This window comes from Trachemys scripta, chromosome 11 (assembly GCF_013100865.1).
Source record: "Trachemys scripta elegans isolate TJP31775 chromosome 11, CAS_Tse_1.0, whole genome shotgun sequence".
Taxonomy (NCBI): Eukaryota; Metazoa; Chordata; order Testudines; family Emydidae; genus Trachemys; species Trachemys scripta.
Genome location: NC_048308.1, coordinates 22,256,174 through 22,279,036, shown reverse-complemented (window position 1 = coordinate 22,279,036; position 22,863 = coordinate 22,256,174). Strand labels below are relative to the sequence as shown.

General features: G+C 38.4%; 1 long non-coding RNA gene across 2 annotated transcripts in view; it reads right to left on the bottom strand.

Moving 5' to 3' along the window:
- The window catches only part of LOC117884949, a 31,131-nt gene extending 30,109 nt beyond the window's left edge, over positions 1-1,022 (bottom strand). For both annotated transcript variants that reach the window (XR_004647685.1, XR_004647686.1), the window contains exon 1: positions 933-1,022. This is a non-coding gene — a long non-coding RNA (uncharacterized LOC117884949). The remainder of the gene's footprint in view (positions 1-932) is intronic.
- Between the last annotated feature and the right edge of the window lie 21,841 nt (positions 1,023-22,863).

The following is a 22,863-nucleotide window of genomic DNA, read 5'->3' as shown; positions in this document are numbered from 1 at the left end:
GTGTGTCCCACTTGGATAAATGTGAGAGTCTGTATGAGATTTTTAGCTAAGAAACAAAGAAAGAAAGCAAAACCTAGACTAGCATCCATATCCTTTTACCCTCTGGTCCAGAGCAGGTGTCACATCCTGCCTCATAGCATATGAATGCATCATGGCCACCAGCTCAGATTTCTTCTGATCAGCAACTGACAGACCTGACTGTGCATACAGCTCTTCTAGTTGCTTCTTGGTGAGCTTCTTTGCTTAATTTGCCTTTTCTGCTACTTTATTCTTCTTATGTTTTCATTTGTTCTATTTCCTTTACCCAAAGGAAACAAACAGAAAATAATAAACCATAAGTTTCTGTCACCGTCCCTTTGAGGTCCGGGGTGCAAATTCAGATCAGTGAGGGATTGTGTCACTGCCTGCCCTGTAACCTTGGGTTCATCATAATCTTTTGCTTTTGTAGCTCCCAACCTGGGCTGCTCACACCCAGCCTTTTAGCCTGCAGGTCACACCCTGAGTGCCTGTGTATAGCTGTGGTTCTGACCCCAGCAGGCTGCCAGCAACACACCAGTCATACTCCGGCTTCCACTAGCCTTGGTTACAACCAGCAAGGTGACACTAACCCAGTTCTGAATTTCCCCAAAACTATGTGCCCTGGAGTGTCCAGCCCTCTTCTCGACAGCTTAGAGAAATAAGAAGGTAAACTGCTCTGTAAAAAAACACATCATAGCTTATTAACTTAACTGGGGGTAAAGACACCCTCCCCTTTAAACACAGCACTGAGTTTGTTTATGGTAAAAATGAAATAAATGTATTAACAAAATATCCATCAGACTAAGTGAGTTCAAGTATACAGAGGGGTACATGTAAAACAAAACAAAATATGCTTCTAAAAGTCTAAAACTTAATGTAACAAAGTACAGTCTTTACATAAACAAATTTCTCACCTATATTCAGTTTCCAGAGACTTCAATCTCCCCTGGAGTGAAGGACCCATTTTCTCAGCTCACAAAAGCTCAGTTCCCTTTTCTGCCTGTCTAGTGATGGATGCCAAAGATGGCTTCTGTCCTTGCTTATATCTCCCAAAGTTCAATGAACTTGTTTCAAGAGTAGGATGACCTCATGCTGTTGTTTCCTTCCTGTAGGCTTCCCATCCCCCGGTATGATTTCTGTGTCAATGGGGCTTCCATTGTTTCTGATTCCACCCTTCTTAATTTACTTAGGAGACAGGTAGATAGCTGTGACATTCCCTCCTGTCTGGGCAGACTGTACTCTACAGCCTAATATCAATGAAAAAAGAACAGGAGTACTTGTGGCACCTTAGAGACTAACAAATTTATTAGAGCATAAGCTTTTGTGGGCTACAGCCCACTTCTTCAGATGCATAACAATGAGTATCCATAATTCCATATATATTGTTAATACATAAATTTCACAAGGATATTAATCACCAGTGTGTCATTAGCTTTCAGAAAAGAACCTCACTATGCACACTCTTATAATACAGTAATATTGAACACAATCAGTTGATTCAATTGCTTATCCCTTGCGGTTCAGATCCCGTCTTTATAGACCAGTACACCTTTGAAACAGATTCTTCTCAAAATAAAGTTTATTCAAGCTGTGAGGAAGGCAACATGAAATCTGGTGATGAAGGAAACTCTGTGCTTTCTTCCCCGACTTGTTAGCTTAATAGTTTTGTTTGCCTTGAATATAAAAATGGTCCTTCATTGTCTATTCCTGAAGATTGGGCTGGTCAGAAATTCAAACACATTTCTTTGTCTATGCAGACCTGTTTACCAATTCCCTCAACATGCCTGGCTTGAACACATTTTAGTTATCATTCGAGCATATGTCCATAGCTCTTAATACTCACTACTCTTATGCATCACAAAGAATATTAATGATCAGTGAGTTATTTATTTTCAAATAATACCTCATGAGGCATATTTTGTACAAAAGATTATTATAGTAGCATGCAGGGATGCTTAGTGTCACCGCTTGTACGTTGCACCCTCTCTTTTGAATCCAGCAAGGCCTGTTTTGCAAATGTTTGGAGAGTGAACCTCAGTTCACCGATATCGAGGTGCAGCTCCTGCAATGACTAAGCCACTGTGACATTTCAGGGATCACCCAGAGCAGTATGGGGTTCTGTCACCACCTGCCTTGTAACTTTGGATGCCTTAATGCTATGCTGTTATGGCTCTGAGCCCATACACCAGTAGCCAGCCCACAAACATAAAGGTCTCACCCTGGCTTCCATCAGCCTAATTACTTCTTGTGGTGTGACACCAACAGATCTTTCAGTCCTGAGTCTCCCCAAACCTGTTCTCCTGGAGTTCTTAAGTACTAGTTGCTTGGACTTTTCCCCTCTAGTTCATCAACCCTGATGGTGTAACAACAGGACCCAGTTATCAGTTCACTCTACACAGTTTGCACATCTGCTTGGAGGACAAATAAGCAAAAAGTTTATTTAAAAGAAAAGTCACATATTTGAAGATGAAATAATAAGGACAAGCAAACACATACAGGTTACACAGAAAATAAATAAAGATGCAACTTCAGGCTTTACACTGCTCTATTACATAAATTCCATTTTCTAATACAAGTTACCTATTACTTCCGAACAATTTCCCATCATGCCTCCTACCCCTAAAGGAGATCCAGCATTCACAGACAGCCCCCTGCCTTTGAGACTGTCTCTCAGTTCTGAACACCTTTCACTTCAAACCCCTTCCCTTATAACCAGATTTTTTCCCCATGAGGGAATGTGGAATCATTCATTTATACTGGCTATAAGTTCCACACAGAAAGCTGAGATGCTGAGAGCTGGAAAGGCTCAATTTACAAGGGAAAATGTATCCAGTCTGTTTTCTGAAAATCAAGCTGGGTTCTCTCGTTTTCACGGATCATCACTAGTAATAAAAATTCTAGAAGACAAGCTATGAGCTTGGTTATAACTATGGTATGCAATCTCTTTGCCTTCAATGACTTTGCAAAGATGTAGCTGATTGCACCTTGAACTGGAACGTAATAAATCTGATGATTCACAAACACAAATAGCTCACTCTCTTAAGCACTTGTATTGTTCTACTGTTGTAGAATCAGAGTGTCTCAAAATTTTAAACCTCTGTGAGGTAAGAAAGAACTATTCTTTCCTTTCTACAGTGGGGGAACAAAAGCACAGAGAGACTAAATGACTTGCCCAAGGTCACACAGGAAATCTGTGTATGTGGGAGGGAAAATCAAGGAATTAAACCCCAGTCTCCAGAGTACCAGGATGGTACCCTAACCACTAAAGCACATACCGTCTCTGCTAGCCCTGCTGTGTTAGCAGAAGTAAAAAGTAGGAAAAATTCATTTTAGTCACTGAAGCCAGTGTAACCCACACACCTCCTGGGTATGGTGTTCTGTCCCATCTAGTGGCACCAAGACCACTTGGAGATATTGAGACATCTCTACAGCCTTAGCTAAGAGGCCACTGGCTTTTAGCTCATGCAGTAGAGGCTCATGCACTAAGCGCTAGAGGTCCCAGGTTTGATCCTGGTGACCGGGGTCTGTCACTGTTACAAGTAGGAGCTCGTCTGGGATTTCAGCTGGGAAGTCTCTGAAGCTCGGGACACACTTCATAAAACATGGATATATTCCACCATCTTGATGCTACCCTTTTTTAGGGGATTAATGCATCTAGTCTTGAATTCTCTCCCATCTACTGAGGAAAACTGAGAGTTGAGTGGTCAGGAGCAAGATATCTAAAACAAGGAGAGGCAGCTGGTGGCAGAAGCAATTATATGTCTTACAACTGAAGAGTGGCTTTATTTTACTTTCCTATAGGATAGCCATACCACTAAACTATACCCCTATACTTCTGCATCGGGACTGTCAAGAGGATGTTGATGCAACAAATTCTCCTCCAACAGTAGAAACTGAAGAAGCTGCAAGAGTTGCAGATGCAGACTCTAAATCATTGTGTCTTTCCTCTTTCAGGACAAGCCCCTGGGAGCATTCTGGTTTACCACACATCTGACGTGTATTTATGTGTAGCACAACAGAAATAAAATGGAGATTCTGTGTGTATAACTGTATTTATTAAAAATGTCAAAAGCACAAGAAGTATTTTTTCCCCCATCACTATCTCCCTGACTGAGGTAACATTCACAACAGCAACACCTTTAGAGCAGCTGATGCCTGAAGCAAGAATAGATTATACTCATCTACCAGTGGTTAAAGAGGGGAAAGATTTCACCTGGAAGTGCCCCATTCAGATACTTGTTTCAAGTGCTCTTCTAGACAATATTGATGCACAATAAGGTGAACTCTATCTGAATGCCAGTATATGATTGTGTAATTTGTATGGCTTGGAATAAGAATGCAGTTCAGGCAATTCACATGTCCAGAATTTTAGAAGATCTATGATGAAAAGGAAAGATGCACAAGTAGAAAAAAAAGAAGACAGAATACAGCCTCTGTTTTCAAATTCAATTCTCCTGGTACAACTCCATTCAAGTTAATAGGGGAGCACTGGTATCAGTGAGAGAGAGATAGACCAAATGAAATGTTTGTTTACATTGACTAAATATGTTAGCAATGGCCCTGCTGCCAAAAAACAAGAGACACTTTCTTTTGCTGATATCATTAGCAAATATGTATTTTTCTTAACCATTATTTTCACTGCAGGCTTTACTGCACAAAGAATCCAGAGGGAACTGAAAATCATATAATTGTGCAGGTTGGGGAATTCTCTAAAAATAGGTAACCATGGCACCCTTGTCATTAGCAATCAAGTAATCTTGATAAAAAGTAAAGTAATTAGCCTTTGAGAAGAGCACAAAGCTAATTAAAAATGACAACTTAGTCATCTCAGCAAACAACAGCACAAAATCATTCAGTAGTTCTAACTACAGTGCAACAGTGCAATAAACTAAACCTTGAAATGGCCTCTTTTCAAACCAGTTATAGTCTCTTTTAAGTCAAACTTTGCAAACAAATTCTTCTGCTTTAAAGTTTAGATTTGCCTCATTCTCATCAATATACACTTAGTTTGTCCTTAAATTATATACCTATCATATTTCATTGTTATCTTTAGTCTCCTCTATTTCTGTATGATCATTTTGTTTTATTAGCTTTTGCTAAGAACCTTTCCATGTAGCAATAGTTTTTATAATTAAAAAGATGACATTTAAGAGCATTGAAAATCATATAAAAGGGACAGTATAAAATGTGAAGTATGCATGTGAACATATGCACTGCCTGAAAGATTTACAAATTGAAAATAATGAGTTTATTCTCATAACAAACTCAGTTTTCCAGTCTTCATAAGTGAAGATAAGAAGCAGTAAGTACATCAGTCTCACATGGACATAGCCATTTTGGGTCCTATCCTGCTCCCATTGATATTAATGGCAACATTTTCGCTGATTTCATTGGTAGTAAGCTTGGTCCCCTTCAAATGAACTGTCTGTTTTTTTCTCTGTTGCTGTCAAGAAAAATCATGGAAGATGATACTTTTACAGAGAGCGATTCTGACTTGAAAAGATCCATATATATTTTTGACAGAAGTCTTCACTGAAGCTATAGGTCCTAGGGTAACAATTTACAGTCATTCTGCAAGATTCTGCTAAATATTTTCTATTTGATGTCACAGTTCAGGGCAAGTGCACCTATATTTCCCCTCATGATCCAGGAAGGGCACCCAAGCTATGCTCCTGGCTTCTCAGCGGTCACCTCTCTTGGGCAGAGACACTCACCTCTCTCTCTCCTAACTGGGATTTTTCAGCCTGCACAGTTCCCTGCCTACATTGTGTTATTTCCAGCAAGCCAGAGTGCCTAAACAGGCCAGCATCTGTGCCTCTCTCTCTCTCTCTCTCTTTCTCTCTCTCTCTCCCCAGAGGCTATAACAGTGGGCAATTACACTGTTTGTAAGTTACTATACAGCTCTTTCTAAGCAAGTACATTTATTCTTACTGTGAAAGTATTACAGGAAAAACATATTTAAAACAATAAAAGAATCTATACACATACTAATAGGCTTATCAGAGATCACCCCCAATTCCAACAAGGGTTCTGGTAGAAGTCAATCCTTCAAATCTCACCAAGGGGTTTTTCTGTGATTACAAGTTCATAACAACTTTAGCTCAGAACAAGAACCCCGATGCATAGGTTAGATTTTCCTGGGCTTTTGAGCTTCAGATTCTGGAAACAAATAATCAGTAGACAATGGTCCTTTCCTCAGGTCTCAGCTTCAAACGGTTGGGTTTTTAGATAACCTGGTGGGGGAAGGAATTTGCATTCACTTCCCCATATATAATTCTCAGTAAATCCACTTTATATGTATTATCCCAAAAGACCATTCTTGTCTACCGTATTATTCAGTACAGTCCTTTGATCATCCAGACCCACAATAATACATAATATTTGCACTAAATACAATGGATTCAAAAATCATTAAATATAATTCAATACTTTTTTCAAGGATATTGCACAAAATTATATCTGTCACACTTCCATCACTGTTTTATTATATAGGAAAATATTTTTTAAAAAAAAGCTTTTAAAAGTCATCAAGGACAGTCTCTCTTTTCATAAAGGTACTGGAGGAGCAGGTGGCTAGGTCACAATATCTTACTCCTGGGTGCTACAGTGCATCAAGGAAGTGGGAAGGTAGGAGTGTTTCCTTTCCTTTCCCTGTCTTGCCTTCCCCAGGCAAAAATTAAGCTTTTATAGAGATGAGGTACTGATCCACAGCACCTGCAAATATGTAGCACCTGCATGATGTTTTAATACATTTCCCTATATAGACAAAGGTCAAGAGGCCACTAGAGCAGCCAAAGGTGGAGACAGACTGATATAGCCCTCTCATGAGGGGAAAGAGTAAGGAGTAAAATCTCCACTTGTTCTTGTAACCCCCATCAGACCAACAGATTCTAAAATATAATGCCAAGTTTAACCTGAACAAAGAACTGGAAAAATACACTGTAGGGAACAATCCTACATTGGCAGGGGAAGGATTAGATGACTTAATAGTTCTTTTTCCATCTCTATTTTTTTATTCTATTAGAAAAGGGAACAGAAATGATGGGTCACTCCAACCCATTAACCAATAATAAACATCAAATTTGGCAGCTGCCACTTTAAGACCTTCACTCCTTGTGAAGTCAAAGAGAAGACTAATAAGAACTTACCTCTCCAAAGCTCTTGGGCTTTGTTCCTTTACAATATTTATTTTAAAAGAAAATCAAAATACTTTTAAGTAAGTCAGCTGGTTCAAAATTCAGGAATAATTGAACAAAGAGGAATCTGCTAATTCCAGATGGAGTGAATATATTCCCATCGCACTTATTATTTACCAAATGTTTCAGAAAGCAAACACATGACCTAAAAGATTTTGAGAGTGTGGGGTCCTCAAAAAAGCTCTTCACAAGTTATGTCTTTCTTTCTAACCATAGTTGTTTTAAAAGATAGTTTTGATTTTTTTAAAAGCAGACATTAACCCCTTTAAAAAGCATTTACATGTGAATAGGTTATTTCATAAGAACTTGGATTTGGATATTTCATAGGTATCTCCTTTAAAAAAATTCAGCAATTACAAAGTTTTTTAATTTTATGCTGTGATCACATTTCCTTCTGAGGTTCTTTTGTCGATACTCAGGTCTCCAAGTCCAGTTCTTCCAGTTGTATAGAAATGACAAAACACAGTGTTGGGACTCAAAGGTATGATGTAGGCTTTTAAACTAAAAATGCTTTGTTTTACAGCTCTGCAGCATCTTTCTCTGAGGATCTCAAAGCATTTTGCAAACTTGTTACGTTTTACAACACTGCTGTCAGATATTATAGGTAAATTAGTGTGATTACATTTTACAGGTTAAATTGAGATAGCAACTATACTAATTTCAGATTAAACTGAGCCTAATGAGTGGCCTGGTCAGAAATTTTCTGTTGGAATGATTTAAAACAAACAAAAGGAAGTACTTCTTCACACACCCCGTGGAACTCATTGCCATGGTATATTGTGAAAGTCAAAAGTATAACTAGGTTAAAAAATAATTAGATAAGTTCATGGAGAATAGGTCCATCATTGGATATTAGGCAAGATGGTCAGAGATTCAACTCCATGCTCCGGGTCTCCCTAAACCTCCAACTGCCAGAAGCTGAGACTGGACAACAGAGGATGGATCATTCAAATTTGCCTTGTTCTCTTCATTCACTCTGAAACATCTGGCACTGGCCACTGTCAGAGACAGGATAATGCTGTCAAGTATCAGAAGGGTAGCCGTGTTAGTCTGAATCTGTAAAAAGCAACAGAGAGTCCTGTGGCACCTTTAAGACTAACAGAAGTATTGGGAGCATAAGCTTTCGTGGGTAAGAACCTCACTTCTTCAGATGCAATCTGCATGCATCTGAAGAAGTGAGGTTCTTACCCACGAAAGCTTATGCTCCCAATACTTCTGTTAGTCTTAAAGGTGCCACAGGACTCTCTGTTGCTAGGATAATGCTGAAAAGTTTTGATTATCTGTCAGGAAAATCTAAATAAAATATTTCCCTTTGGGGCAATTCAACTAAAATCAAAATGTCATTCTTTGAACTGACCTGCAACATTTTGTTTTGAATGAGTCCAACTGCATTATGGGAGTTGAAGTTTGGGCCCTCCACACTCTGTAGAGGGCTACATTTTTTTCATAATACATTGTAGCTTTCTGTCTGTCTATGCTGCGTGGTGCATCATGGGAATAATATGACTGTGTGTTTTGCGGGAGATGTAGTCCAGTTAGGGAGCCTGGCCCATTAGGAAGAAATGGGGCATCAGCTGCAATAATCATGAGGCAATGTGCCATAATGGGAAAATGCAGTTCAATAAACTGAATATTTTGATTACAGTAATGGCAAAGCAAGAAAAATGCTGCTTGAGAACTTCTTAGTTTGTCATTAAATAATTTCCCATAACTGTGAAAATGCAAATGAATAAAAGATGAAAAAATGCTAAAACCCCATAATTTTGCACAACTGTAAACACTGAAACAGATAAAATAAAAAATGTTTAAAAATAAACATTAATATTATCATTTGAAAATATAGAAAAATAAAAATTGAATTCTGCCAAGCTTATTATAGTGTAGAAAATGAACAGATGGATACAATATAGACTGGGACTTTCAAAAGAGCCTACTAGAATTATGCATCCAAATCAAGGGGCTTTGGGGTGCCTAATTTCCTTAGACACCTTCAAAACTACCATCTTAAATTCTTAAGAGCACTAAGTGCAATTAGGGGGTAACATTTTGGTTTGAACTTTAACAGATCTAGGCAAGCTTGGTCTTGTCCCTGCCATAGTCAGTCAAAATAGATAAAAAATAACTGCTAACAAATGTTAATCTTAAGTGATTCCACTACCTACAGTATAATATTTCTCTGCTGAGAAAGATGTACAAATATACTTCATGTTCAGTAACTGATTTATAACTGTATGCAGTGTGATATTCCCTAAAGTTTTAATACTATCTGTATTTGTCTGCAAATTCTTAAGCTGCACCAGCAAACTCAACTGAACAAGTTATTTTACATTTTTAACTGAATTTTTGTTTGTTTTGGTTTTATTTTAATGAATCCCCTAACTCCAAATTTAATTAAACTCGTGTATTTTAATTAATTACCAACAGATTCAAATAAGGGAAACTACACAAACATGTATTCACTCTTCACTGATAGCTACACTTTGAAAATCTTGAAGTGAGAGGTTTTTAAAATCCTAAAGTCTGGAGGGGTCCAACCAAAAAGATGATGAGTTCCATAGTGGGGATTTCCCAGTGTGTTTTTTACCATTGTATGGTGGGGAAGACAATATCTAAAGGAGGAGTGCCAGGCAAATACATATTTCATAAGCTTCATTGAAGTTGCTCCAGATATATACTGGTAAAACTGATAGCAGAATACGGATTCTGTGTGTGAGACAACAAAGGAAGTATTGAACACAGGAGTTTCTCTTTCAAGATATTAATACTTGATAAGTCACATTTACAGCTAACTGCCCCAAAAACTTTATTAATACAGAATTAAGTTTGCTCAGTGCTGCCCCACACCCTTCTAGAACATTAAGTTCAGCTACACTTAAACCTCTGAAAACCAGAAAATGAAGAGTTAAGGTAACACAAAGATAAAGATCTGAAAATAAGGACATACAAAATTAAGGTACACACCACACTCATATTGCCACCTTAACTCTGCCCCCTGGAGCTGGCAATAGCCACTAGGTAGTGCAAATGTTACCAAACTACCAAGGGAAGTGGTTTATTAATATTTTCAAAGAGAAATTAATCTGTTATTCCTTGGCTTAAACATCCTTCATAGTATTTTTGGTTCTTATGAAAGCATCTTTAAATTAAAGAAATCAAAAGACAGCCTGCCTTGTTTCCAGAGTTAAAACATGGTCTAGTTGTGAAAGCAGGGCATCAGAAGTCTTTGATTCTATTATATCAGTCCAGACTTGCTTATGACTTTGGGTGAGTTATTTAACTTCTCTGAATCTCAGTTATTGCCACATGTAAAATGGGAATAAATAGTATTTACTACCTTATATAGAAGCTTAATCATGTAAAGCTTAACTAATGTGTTTTGAGAATTAGGATAAAAAGTGACATATATGCAAACTGTTATTATTTATTCTTTTCAAGGAACTTTGTGATTCTGCTCTCAGAAAAGTTCTTATTGTTCCTTGTCCTGCTGAAGATAAAAATGATCCTATCTTGATTAAGTTCCAGTTATCCAATATCAGAGATAGCCAAGAATATGAAAGATAACAAGCAAGAATATTCCTTAAAACTTTCCCCCAGCCACCCACTCTAAACATTTCATATTTATAATTAATCATGTATGTAATCCTTTGGAGAAAAAGAGTTAGCACCCTTTAATTATCTCCCATCTTCTGTGCAACTCCAGTCATTTGATAGTCTATAAACTCAAATTGGAATGAAAAGATTAAATTTTCAAATCTTTTTGAGGAAAGGAAATTCTGAAAAATTTTGATTTGGAAATGTCAGAACATTTCATTTCAATGGTTTCAATTGAAATGAAACATTTCAACATTTTCAAAAAAAACAATGCTTTTTTGGGGCGTTTATTTTTGGTGCATTTTTCTGTAGTGGCTCATTGTCTCATGGCAGTTTGAGTTCATTTATAATCAGAAGCTCATAGTCCGAGAAAGAAAGTCCCTACAAATGCTCTGCCACAGTCCAATTTCCTAGAAAATAAGGATGTGGAGATATCCTCTACTCTACTCTTTCACAATTTTCTACCAACCACTCCAAACACAGACTAGTGAGGAAAGAATCACACAGAGCATCCAGAATCTACATTCCTTTTGCATCCAGAACTGCTGCTGAAGTCAGCGGCAAAACTACCATTGAAGTTAATGGTAGTTTTGGGTAAGCAAAGAAATTCAGGATTAGGCCCCAAATGGCTAGCATGAACAACAGTTTAAATGGAGAGGGTTTTTCCCTTTCTTAAGAAATATTACAAACAGAAGATTCCCATGTTTGAAAGGTCAGAGGAAAAAACATAATGCACTCATGAAGAGACAACCTCATTAATCCTGTTGTTCTTGGCCCAGTCAATAGAAGAAACATAATGCTGTCAACACTGGACTGTTAGATAAAGGATAAAAAGTGGGAATGAAATGTTTTACTGCAAGGACTGTTCTTTTGGTTTGAGAACATTTCTGGAAATAACCTGAGCTGAGAAAATGTTCCCTGTGAGGAATACATGCTGTGGGAAACTGTGTGGAAGATAAAGTTTGGTCAGTGACCTTCTCACTGTACTTTAATCAAGCAGCACACCAAAGGACCCAACTATTTAAAATAAGGAATAGTGTGGAATTCAAGATGCTTTACCTTTCCTATGTTACATGAACTGAAGTGGAAAACACAAGTGTATCATAAATCATTATCTCATGCTTTTGGATACCGTAGTACAATAATAATCCAATGCTAAGTCCCAGAATATTTACCTTTGTTTTTGGTCATTTTAATAGCTAGAAATCCAGTGAGCTTAAAAACAAATGAATGAAAGTTGCAAAAAGAGGAAACACAGCTTTTGGTCAGTGCAATATTAGAGCTAAGATTAGAAATATGAATATGAATATCAAATTTCTCATTCTATTTCTGTCATTTGAGTAGAATATTTAATAACTTTAAAAATCGGAGGGCTAGGAAATAGGCGGAAGCAAGGCTACCCATTCAGTACAATCAGTTCACTGAAGTGATATATTGCAGAAAAGCTCAGTTCAAACACACACACACAAATACTTCTACAGAACTGAGATACTTTATCTGTATGGACAGAGTGAGTAAATATTAGCATATGTGGTTAGTGTTATGAAGATTAGGGAATCATCAAACATGGATGTCTCAAGTGACCCACAGGCAGTGTGGGTGTTTAAAAAATCCCTCCTTTAGGGGAAATAACACATTTTTAAGAGAAATGCCATTACTGCAATTACCATCTCTGAAAGATGGTAATTTGAGAACTGTTGTTACAGACACAGAAATGCTTCATTGTTATTGCTACTACTTCTGCAACCTTGGTCTCAGACAGACAGTGTGGTCTCCCAGAAGTGGCTTTTCTGGGGTAACACCACAGCATGAAAGTTGGGTAAATATTTTGTTTGTACCCATGACTTACCAGGTTGCTGGCGAGTCTATTACAACATTGGTGATACAGGATAGTGATGCTATTATTGGGGGATAAACTATGCAATTCCAGCATCTGTGCTCTTGTGACCACTAAAAACACAATAGTGGGTTTTGGGGAAAATTAGTCAGTGTGTCCAGGAACTCTTAAATCTCTCACTAATTGTCATTGGGATAGATGCAAAAATGATTGGCGAACTGGTTCAGTTGAAATAAGAACTGACTTGAACTGGCCCAAAATAAGAACTAAACATATTTTGAAATTAAAAAAAAAGTTGGGGTTCTCCCTGCTCCCATTTTTACAGTCTTCTCCATTTCCTGTTTTCAGTTGGGACTTGAAGCATGGATACCAAAATACCACAAGAAAGCTATTCTCATATAAACTTTTATCCAGCTGGAACCAAAAAGTAGCAAAGGACTAACAAGAAAGCCTGATCTCCGGCCAGATTTGTAGCAAGGTAAGTAAAAGCTCCTTATCCAAAAAGTACATTCAAGTCTTCTGAAGTTCTCTTGATACTTAGAATGTGTCATAATCTCTTGCAAACATTCCTGAAAAGGTCCATAAAGGCTTTCACAGATATTCTACTGCTACCATACTCATGATAATACTGCCAACTGTGGGGCAAACCAGGCTCTCCTATTGGAAAACCTTCAAGGGGTGCTTGAAAGTAGGGGAGGAGAACATAAGTTTCCCCTCATACTCCCCTCATATATTTCATGTGGGTTTGGAGGGTTCTCTCTGTTAGCAGGGTGTCAACTCTCAAGTGTTCTGAATCTCTTGACAACCACATAGATTCTCAGAGAATCTCTGACAGTAGACAGCTATCAGCACCATGGTCTGTGCCTTGACATTAGCTTTAGATGACATTCCCCACTGTAGCTCCCCGACATCCTGATAGTGTCACACTGCTAATGGTTTCTATACTGATGGAAAATACGGGACCTCCCTTTAAATGATGAAGACCACTGGAGGAAAAAATCAATCATAGCCTTAAGTAGTATTAACTTTTCAGGGTTTCCTTCATATGGTTGGGGCGGGGAATAATCTGCATATTCCCAGGAATACCCCTTCACAATCCCCAGAAAAGGACCCCTAGAGCTGCACAACACCAAGGTCTGGGAAGGGTATATGGTGCTATGGACATGAGTGGCCTCCTACCACCATACAACCAGGAGCAGATCCATCTGTGGAATTTACTCAACACATGCAGCTCTGGGAGCACATTTGGACCCTGTATTGTTTCAGTGGAAATTCATAAAAGGGATGCATTACAAACGCAAAATTAACTCAAGTCTCTGCTGTACCTGAACATATATTTACAATAACACACAGCAACAGCAGAGAATTATCAGAAGAATTTCACCACTCCATTTTGCGCAGTGGAACTTACTGGCACTATTGACATATTTTTGAGATATATGTCTTGTGATCAGTGCAATTATTGTGTGTTATCACCATTGTAAATTTACCCAGCCTGAAACCATTTTAAATTTAAATTGCATACCGAAGAACCACTATCCACCTCCTCTTTATAAATTAGCTATATAATTTATCTGTGGGAACCATTTCAAAAAGTATACATTCAGAAACACATATACCACATGATGTCTTTTCCATATGGCATCTCATAATTATTTTGCTGTGTGTGAACATGATGAAAACAGTTTCATAATTCTCTAAGGGTCAGAGTAAATTATTTCAATTAGACATATTTCAGAGCAAACATTACCTTAGGGTTTATTAATAATAGTACCTGAGACGGAACAGCTGACTTTTAAGCATAAAGAGCTGTCAGATTCTCACTGCCCCCACGATAGAACCCCTTTTGTGACTTTAAAAATGGCAGTTTTTCTAATGCTTTACCTAAACAGAGAACTTGGCAGCAGAGACCTGGTTGTAATCCTCAGCAAGGGAGCTGGTGGGTGGATTTTTTCTCTATAAACTCTTGTATAAACCACACCAGTCTCCTGGTATTTATTTTGTGTAATGTTGGAAATCATACACAGATCCAACAGGCCATGTAAAGTAGTTTTGCAACTTCCTGAAACCTTTTCAGGCAAAATCCTTGCTCTAACAGCAGGCCCAGGTCAGTGGAATATTATCACTGTTTAAAAAAAAAAAAGGTAGTTTTCCTCCTCCATTTCATAAAATAAAACTTTTAAAATGTGAAATGAAAGTCTAAATTAGGTCAGCTAATCATATGATAGGATTTATAATTGACATTAATATTGAATACAAAGTCTGTTCCACTGATCACCTGTGTACATGATTGACGTGTGTTTTGTTTGCCTTGTAATTTTATGTTCTCTATTCCTCATCTATTTGTTTTTACATATTAATACCGTCACAACATGCTCTGATTTTAAACTACATATTGCATGATTATACCCCTCTGTATAGTATAGCCAGTCTAATTTGATGTACTGCATGATTCTACAAGTGCATGTGCAAGGAATATTTAAAATTGTACATACAAATGGGTAAAACTCATGCAGGACCATTCAAGGCCCTCCATAACAGCTGGTGGTGCCCGTGCAGAGGGTTGTAGATGGAACAGCCATAGAAAACCTTTGCCTTCCTGACTCTCCCCACCTCAGGCCCAGATCACAGAGGTGGTCTGTGAGCCAATCCCGACTAGGCAGGCAGATAAAACTGGGTTCAGAAAGAGATGAGTGAAGGCCGCCCGGTAATAAATAACACAGATACAATAGTATAGTAGGTATGGAGTGTCTGTGACCATGGTTACAGCCTCTGGACTGGAATAGCAAGTGGAGAAGAGCTGTATTACAGTCTCACAGCCTGTCTGTGGGTTGGGGGGTGACTATTCCATGCAGCACCACCCCCTCACCTCCACACACACACAACCTGATTAATCTGGCTTTGTGCAAGGGGGAGGATTGAATTGTACCCATTATGAAAAAGGAGCTTTTGAAACACAGAGTCCTCTAGTGGCATGATTCAAAGAGCCTAAAATATGTCGTGCTGAGAAATAATTTCTCACCTTGACTATCAGTCTTTAAATGTAATGTTCCATATATGGATATGAAATGAGATCGAGATCTCTCTCTATTTCACCTAGCATAATGTTGGCCCCATATAACCAATAGCACAGAGACACACTTCAAAACCAGTATCAAGAAGGTTGAGACAATACCTTAAAAGTTTTGTTACCTGGCTAAACATGATTCTTCTACTCTATCATGATGTCACTCTTTAATCCATTCAGCTCAGCTACAAGAAAAAAAAAGTATTTCTAAAGAGAAAAACTGATTGGTAAAAGACATGCTAGTGTATTACAATGTTTCCTTTTCGTTCAGGTCCTACCAGTTGTGCCTGGCTCAAGTTCAGACAACTCTACAACTTTGCTGAGCCCCTTCCAAAGGGCCTCCTGCCCATGTCTTTGTGTAACAAAATTTGGATTTAGCTTAGTAATTTCTACTTTAAAGATGATGGAATCTGTTTGCCTCTTTGTATTCTACAGAGCAATGAAGTATGTAAAATTCTTCCAAGCTTCTCAGTCTCTGACTTCTTCAGGTGAACCCTTACCTGGAAGTGGGTGTCAGGAGATTAGTGTGAACAGAGTAACATGCATTTTGGATACTGATACTAAAATTCACGTGGGAAAAGTCTCTCTCTCTCTCTCAAGTTGTTTGTCTTGTTCCACTATGCAGAATCATATAAGAAGTGAAGGAATGAGGACCCTAAATCTCAGATCCCCTTAATACTTTAAATAAACAAGCCTTTTGTCTAACACTTCCACTTTGAGACCATTATTTCATTGTGAGAAAGACGTTCTCAAATATGGAAAATTCTATTCTTTTCCTCCATGTCATCCAAAGAACGGGGGCAGGGTGATATGAGAAGACCTCTGGTCTTTGCTTTCTTCTCTCTTTAATCCCATTATTTATTCTCTCTGCATATCCAAAGCAACTTTGTTGCAGCTCATATGCCTTTATGCTTCTAAAAGTCCCACTCTTTGCTGATTGAGATTTTTTATATTGCTGTATTCCTGCCTCCTACAGAGACATAGACTAGTCAAGATACATTTCCAAGCCCCAGTGATTCTCAAACCCTCATATTGTCAAATTTCCAGAAAGCAGTGTAAGAAGGAACTGAAATCCAAGGAAAATTCTGTATCAGATACTCACATATTTATACCAGTCTACAAAAGCTTTACATCTATCAATTTATTTGTGAGCCTACCAGTTCACAGCCTTGCTGCAGCAAATATCTGTGTATATACTTTATTATTTATTGTTGACTGAGTGCTTTATGTTATTCTTATAGTTATGTATAAGAATATTGCACCAATTACATGGTTATATTCTTATGCTGAACAATACAGCTGTGAGGGAGTCAGGAGACCTAGACTTTACTTCCAGCTCTGCTGTGATACCTTGGTCAAATCACTTAACTTCTCTATATCTTTCTTTCCCTCCCACATTTTTAATGTTTTGTCACTTTCAGTGATAAACTCTGCGGTAGGGGCTGTCTCTGACTATGTGTTTGTACATTGGCCCTGTTGTGTTAGGCACTGTAGGTTGAGGCCTGGAGAGCCTACTGAAAAGCAAATAACAACACTGCTGTAAATATCTATGTTCTCACCTGTATATAACAAGGCCCCCCATTAAAACCTAAATACCAGTCTATTTTCTATGTATATTTACACATGTGCTTTCCTGTAAATACACCTAAAAACATATATATACTGATTAAAATATACTAGAGAACAATTAATGGACACAGAGACCAATTTTGTTTTGTGCAATGATACTAATAATCTTAAGGCATTTGACAGATCTCCTGGACTGTCTTGTTTCTGAGCTACCACGTTACGCTATGTTGCACGCTGTATCCTGTCTGCTAAATTGGTATGTCTTTTCTTTCTTTCTTTAAAAGGCTGGACCTCTTACTATCCTTGTCTACCACTTCTGAGTCTGGCTCAAGAACCTTCTATACATTTCATTTGCCATTTTTTTTTTTTTTTAAACAGAGAAGAAATTTTGCTTGACGAAGGTGATTATCAGGTATTACAGGCTAATCTTATAATAAATTTGTGAATTGGTAAGCCTATTTCTTAACTAGTCAAAAGCAAATCCCTCTTGCTCATACCTTGTTATGTTAGTATTGCATGATATCAGATCACTTGCCTTTAATCGTATGTCAGGAGAAAATTTCTTAGGCAAAGATGTGCGCTCATTGAGAGGAACAAGAGCAGTTAGACTACTCAACATAATGTGATTTTCAGATTATTTTATTTAATCCCAATAAGCTTTTGTGTGTCATCCTGTCCAGTAAAGTTGTAAAGTTTATAAGCTTCAGCTTGTTCATATAATATATTTTTAGTGCAGTTAATTAACTCAAGGGTGCTTAATTCATTTTAGAGGCCTAATTCTGTCCTGAGATCTAATCAGTTTGTCTGCCAAAAGTAGAGATACTCAGTTCTATTGCATATATGGGGATTTCTTTTGGCCCATTTTAAAGATAAGGACCATTTGAGAGGTTTGGATCCACTTCTAACACCCCTGTAGTTTGGATACAGGGCTTGTTTGAGGCCCATCTGTACCCTAAAGTAGGAATAAATTATGCATGTGAGGGGCTGCAGCAGCCTTTGCATTAAATATTGATCTGCTAGTCTTTTGCCACTCTGCAAAGTGTGTGCATCTCCAGATCCACCTGTCTGCCACGATTGTGATGGCAGATCCCTAAGGAGGGTTTGGTTTAACTCTGCACAAAGTCTATCAAACAAAATAGGTGTATCTTGAGCAAATTTCTTGAGTGTAATTTATGCTAGAATAACAAGTGTTCCTGAGCCTCTGTAGATATGTATTCAATAGGGAGCTGTCTGTCTACATTTGATTTTACATTTCCTTCATCTAACTCAGAGATCCCTAAGCAAAATCCAGCCCTCGGGGACATCCAGGAGGACTTTCAGTTCATAAACAATAAATGGATTACATTCGTCCATACATCCAGGTTTTCACTGGTGGCAGATATAACATGTATAACTGTTTATTTAACAGGCAATCTCAGTGTAACTTAATGCACGTTGATTAATATACATGTTAAGTGTTCTTCATTTTATTTAACTGTTGCAGAGCAGCAGGCTGGATTGTGTGAGAGGGAGAGCATTCAAGGAGGCTCCCCTGAAGAGTGGCCAGCTCCAATCTTGGACTTTGTGCTCTCTGGTTGAGGGGAAAGACATGGTCTGTTGGGACAATAACACAACCTACCCCATGCCCCTGCAGTGGCCAACGGAGCTGGCCTAGCATGAGGTGGAATGAATGCTGCATCTTTTCAAAGGAATCAGTCAAGCATGCACTCCAAAGAGCCTAATAAAAAACTCCTCCCAAGTCTACTGAAGCACTATCTTTCCCTCAACCTCCTACATCGTAGACCATGGTTTATGGACACAAGATGGCCTATTACACGTAGGAGAACAAAATAGACCGGGACAGTTCTTGAACGAGTTAAAATATATATTGAGCCAAGTTCTCCTCCCAGTTACACTAGTCCAACCCCTTTTACATTAAATGGGTTGTAATGGTGTAAGATGAGAGCAGAATTTAGCCCAATAAGCAGTCCGGGATTCATGTCGTTTCTGATGTACTATATTGCTGCCCCACAGTGGTGGGCAGGGTGTAAAAAGCAGAAAGGGACTGGTAGGGAAGAGGGAGAAAAATCCCAGTAGGAAGCACAGGAACTGTTCCCTGTTCGTGCCCACATGGATGCTAACTAGCTGAAAAGGAATATGGTGGAAGGCCCCGGCCAATGGCCAGCACATGCTGAACCCTTTGTAAGGATCTTAGAACTGGTACTCTGGCATGTGTTCCCCTGGAACAATTAGGACAAATTCTCATCCACCCCAGCCAGAATTCCTGCAAGGGACTCCGGCTGGAGCATGACCCCTTCAAGCCTGCTCCAAGGCTGTTCGTAACAGCACTCAGATCATTCTACTTCCATGCCATTCCAGGGCTGAGAAGAGAGGTGGTATCTATGGTAACCAGCTTCCAAACTATTTATGTCAAAACCATTGGTTTAGCACAAAACCATTGCCTTAAATTCTACCTGGAAGCTAATGTGAAGCCAGTGCAGTTACGCTCTGCTCTCGCTGTAAAGCACAGTTTAATATGTAGTCAGCAGAAGTCTATGCTAAGACCCTAATCCTCCAGGACTGTGCTTTGAGTAGCTCTCTTGTGGGTCAGGGGGAAGGAACCATCTCCTCTCAGGCATAGGAGCAGCTGAGTGCTGCAATAAATTCTGTAGCTCTGAGCACCTCCTCCCATGAAAGGATTCATGTAGCTGCTGATCATCTGATCTTGCCCCCACACTGCCTCCACCTGCACTTTCTTGCAGAGAGCCAGTGCAGAGCTAAACTCCATACTCCAAGGGTTGTGCACTCCCTTGGAATCTCTTCTTCCTACTGCATCAGTTCCTCTGCCAGGGCAAACCCAGACCCCTGGGAAAGTGATCAAGATTTCTCTCAAAGGCATGTTTGTAAATGGTCCCAGTATGCTTTCCATCCCATCACTTGTTTGTCTCATCCACCTGTCGGCAAGTTCTTTGGAGGCAGACATGGTCATATGTATGTGTGTACAGTGCCTAGCACAGTGGGGACTCCACTGTAATATAAAATGTTAAATAAATAAATAAAAGTAAAATAAAATCAAGGAGATGATGATGTAGCCCCATGTGGAGCACTAATCTGGAGGCGCACAAAGTCACGGACATTCATAACAATGTCCTCATGTGAAAGGAAAGGTAACATTCTTCTCAGAAGGTACAAGTGAAAAAAAATGCTCTTGGCCACAGCTGCTCGAGAAGTGAAAATCTAATCTGACCCACAAATTATGAATTGAGTTACAAATGGCAGGTACACTTTCCCAATCACTGTTGTGGGTGTAAACTTCAACTGTTCCTTGTTGTTTTTCCCATCCTACCAACATTCCTCGATCTGGTTTGTGTTTACAGCTACCTCTCATCCAAGCCAAAATTTCCAGCACTGGATAGGTCCCTCCAGACAAGATACAAGATATATAGAGTAATGTTGTTGCCTGGTTGTGTGAGGGGAATATAAAAAGATATTCAGATAAATACTTCAAAGTTCAGATACTTATCTCAACTTTTCATACTTGGGACTACCAAATAGGGTGGAAATCTTGCAAGAACAGGCTCTCTTGTGAAATGTTCAGTAATTCCTGCTTCTAATCAGGTTGGGAATTACCCCAAGATCAGCCTTTTGTGTAGTATTTTGGGACTTCAATTTCTGATTTCATCCAGACCAAGGGAATACAGAGTAACAGAGAATAAATTCCAATAATCAATACAAGAAAGTTACATGCACACACATGCAGCCTTTTATTATTATTACTCCTCACTAAAAGGTTCATTCGGATTTTTAGGGCAGGAGATTTAGCTCGGTTTCTGTTTTATCACATTCAGTTCATCCAGTCCTAGTTACTGTGCTGATCTACATAAAACCTGAGAGTGAAATGACTAACAGACAAGTTCTGGATTTGACAGTGAGAATGAAGCAGATGGTAAGTCCAAAAATACAGTCTGGGTTAAGCACTGACCATATTTGCCAGAAGCACAGACATGGAAACTCTAGCCACATCCAGATCACAGACAGATCCACCAAAACAGTAAAAGCAGAATACAGTATAAATTATTCTGTCTTCAGAATACACAGACATCTGACAACATTTTGCTTTTATGTACATTTTTTTTTCTTCAAAAGGAAGAATTTCACTCAATATTGGCCACTTTGGCCAAGTCCTTTCCCCCGGATGAATGCAATCCCCCTTCTGATCTTCTGAGTTCCTAGCACAGGTCTCTTACCATCTCATCCAGAAAGGCTGCCCCCACTGTGGTGACTGGTAGGAGGTGATATTTAAAGCAGTGCCAATCTAGCACAACAGGGGATAGGCATAGCAGAAGCAACAGAAGGAGGATTTTGCAATAGCTTGCTAGGTCACATTAAACTCCTTCTCTGGCCACATCTAGTGTCCAGCCCATATGTCTGACAATCTTGCTTTAAGGCCTCATTATTTATTTGGGAAATTTACTAAGAGTATGATTTAACCCTAAATTTTGGAAAACATTCTTTAATTGATCCAGTGTATTTATTGCTTCATCAAGTAGTAAGCAGGGTGCTAATGTCTCAGATGATGACAAATTTGTTGATAAGTGTTAGTGGATGGCATAGTGGTTAAAAGAGACTATGTATAAATTAAAAAAAAATTGTTTTAGTGTTGAGAAACTGTGTTTATGAACATTATACTTGTTAGGTAAGAGACTCACACATTGGTTAAGTATCACTTAAAGCCTTACTCTCATGCCCATTGTTTATATCTGAAAGAAAGCTTTTATTAGATTATTCGAAAAATATTCTCACCAACTATTTTAAATCAAATAAATACATTAATGTATTTCTTCCAGACAGTAGATAAAAAGCAGTTAGACAATTATTGTTGCTACAGTGAGTTGCTTTCTTTATCTAATCTTTCTTTTGGTTCTTTCCTAAAATCTACATGGCATTCTAGGGATTTTTATTTTTAGTAAGAGATGTCAAGGCAACAATTTATTGTAAGTGGCTGCTTTCTATTAATTCTTTTGTTATTAACTGTAGAAACATTAATTACCATTAATCGGTTTGGCGTTAATATAAATTCACTACAATAAGTTATTCACACACATACACAGACCCTATAATCTAATCAAGCAATTTTCTCCTACCTACGCGGAAGGGGAAAGAGAGACTGTTAATGTTATTTCCATTTCTTCATACTTAGGAGGTGCTAAGAAACTATAGTGATGGGACCTACATAAGAACACAGAGACAACGCGTATTTCCACAGTTGATGTACACTAATCAATTGGTACAGTTATAGACACACCATATTTATGTTGCTGCAATTCATCAGCCAAACAGTTTACTATGTTAAAACATTATAGGTCAAAATAAGAAATAATAAACCGTCCTTTACAAAAGAAAAAGAAGCAACATAGAAAGTTTTCCTACTGCATTTCTGATGTTACCAAAATTACCACAACAATCAATGAGTTTTAACTAAGACATGAGGATTTGACCCCTGGCCCACAAAATTGGGCTAATAATGTAGAAGTAAATGTATATGGTTCAATAAACAATATATATATTTTTTTCTGTTGTGAACTAGGATGCCAGGAAGAATATGC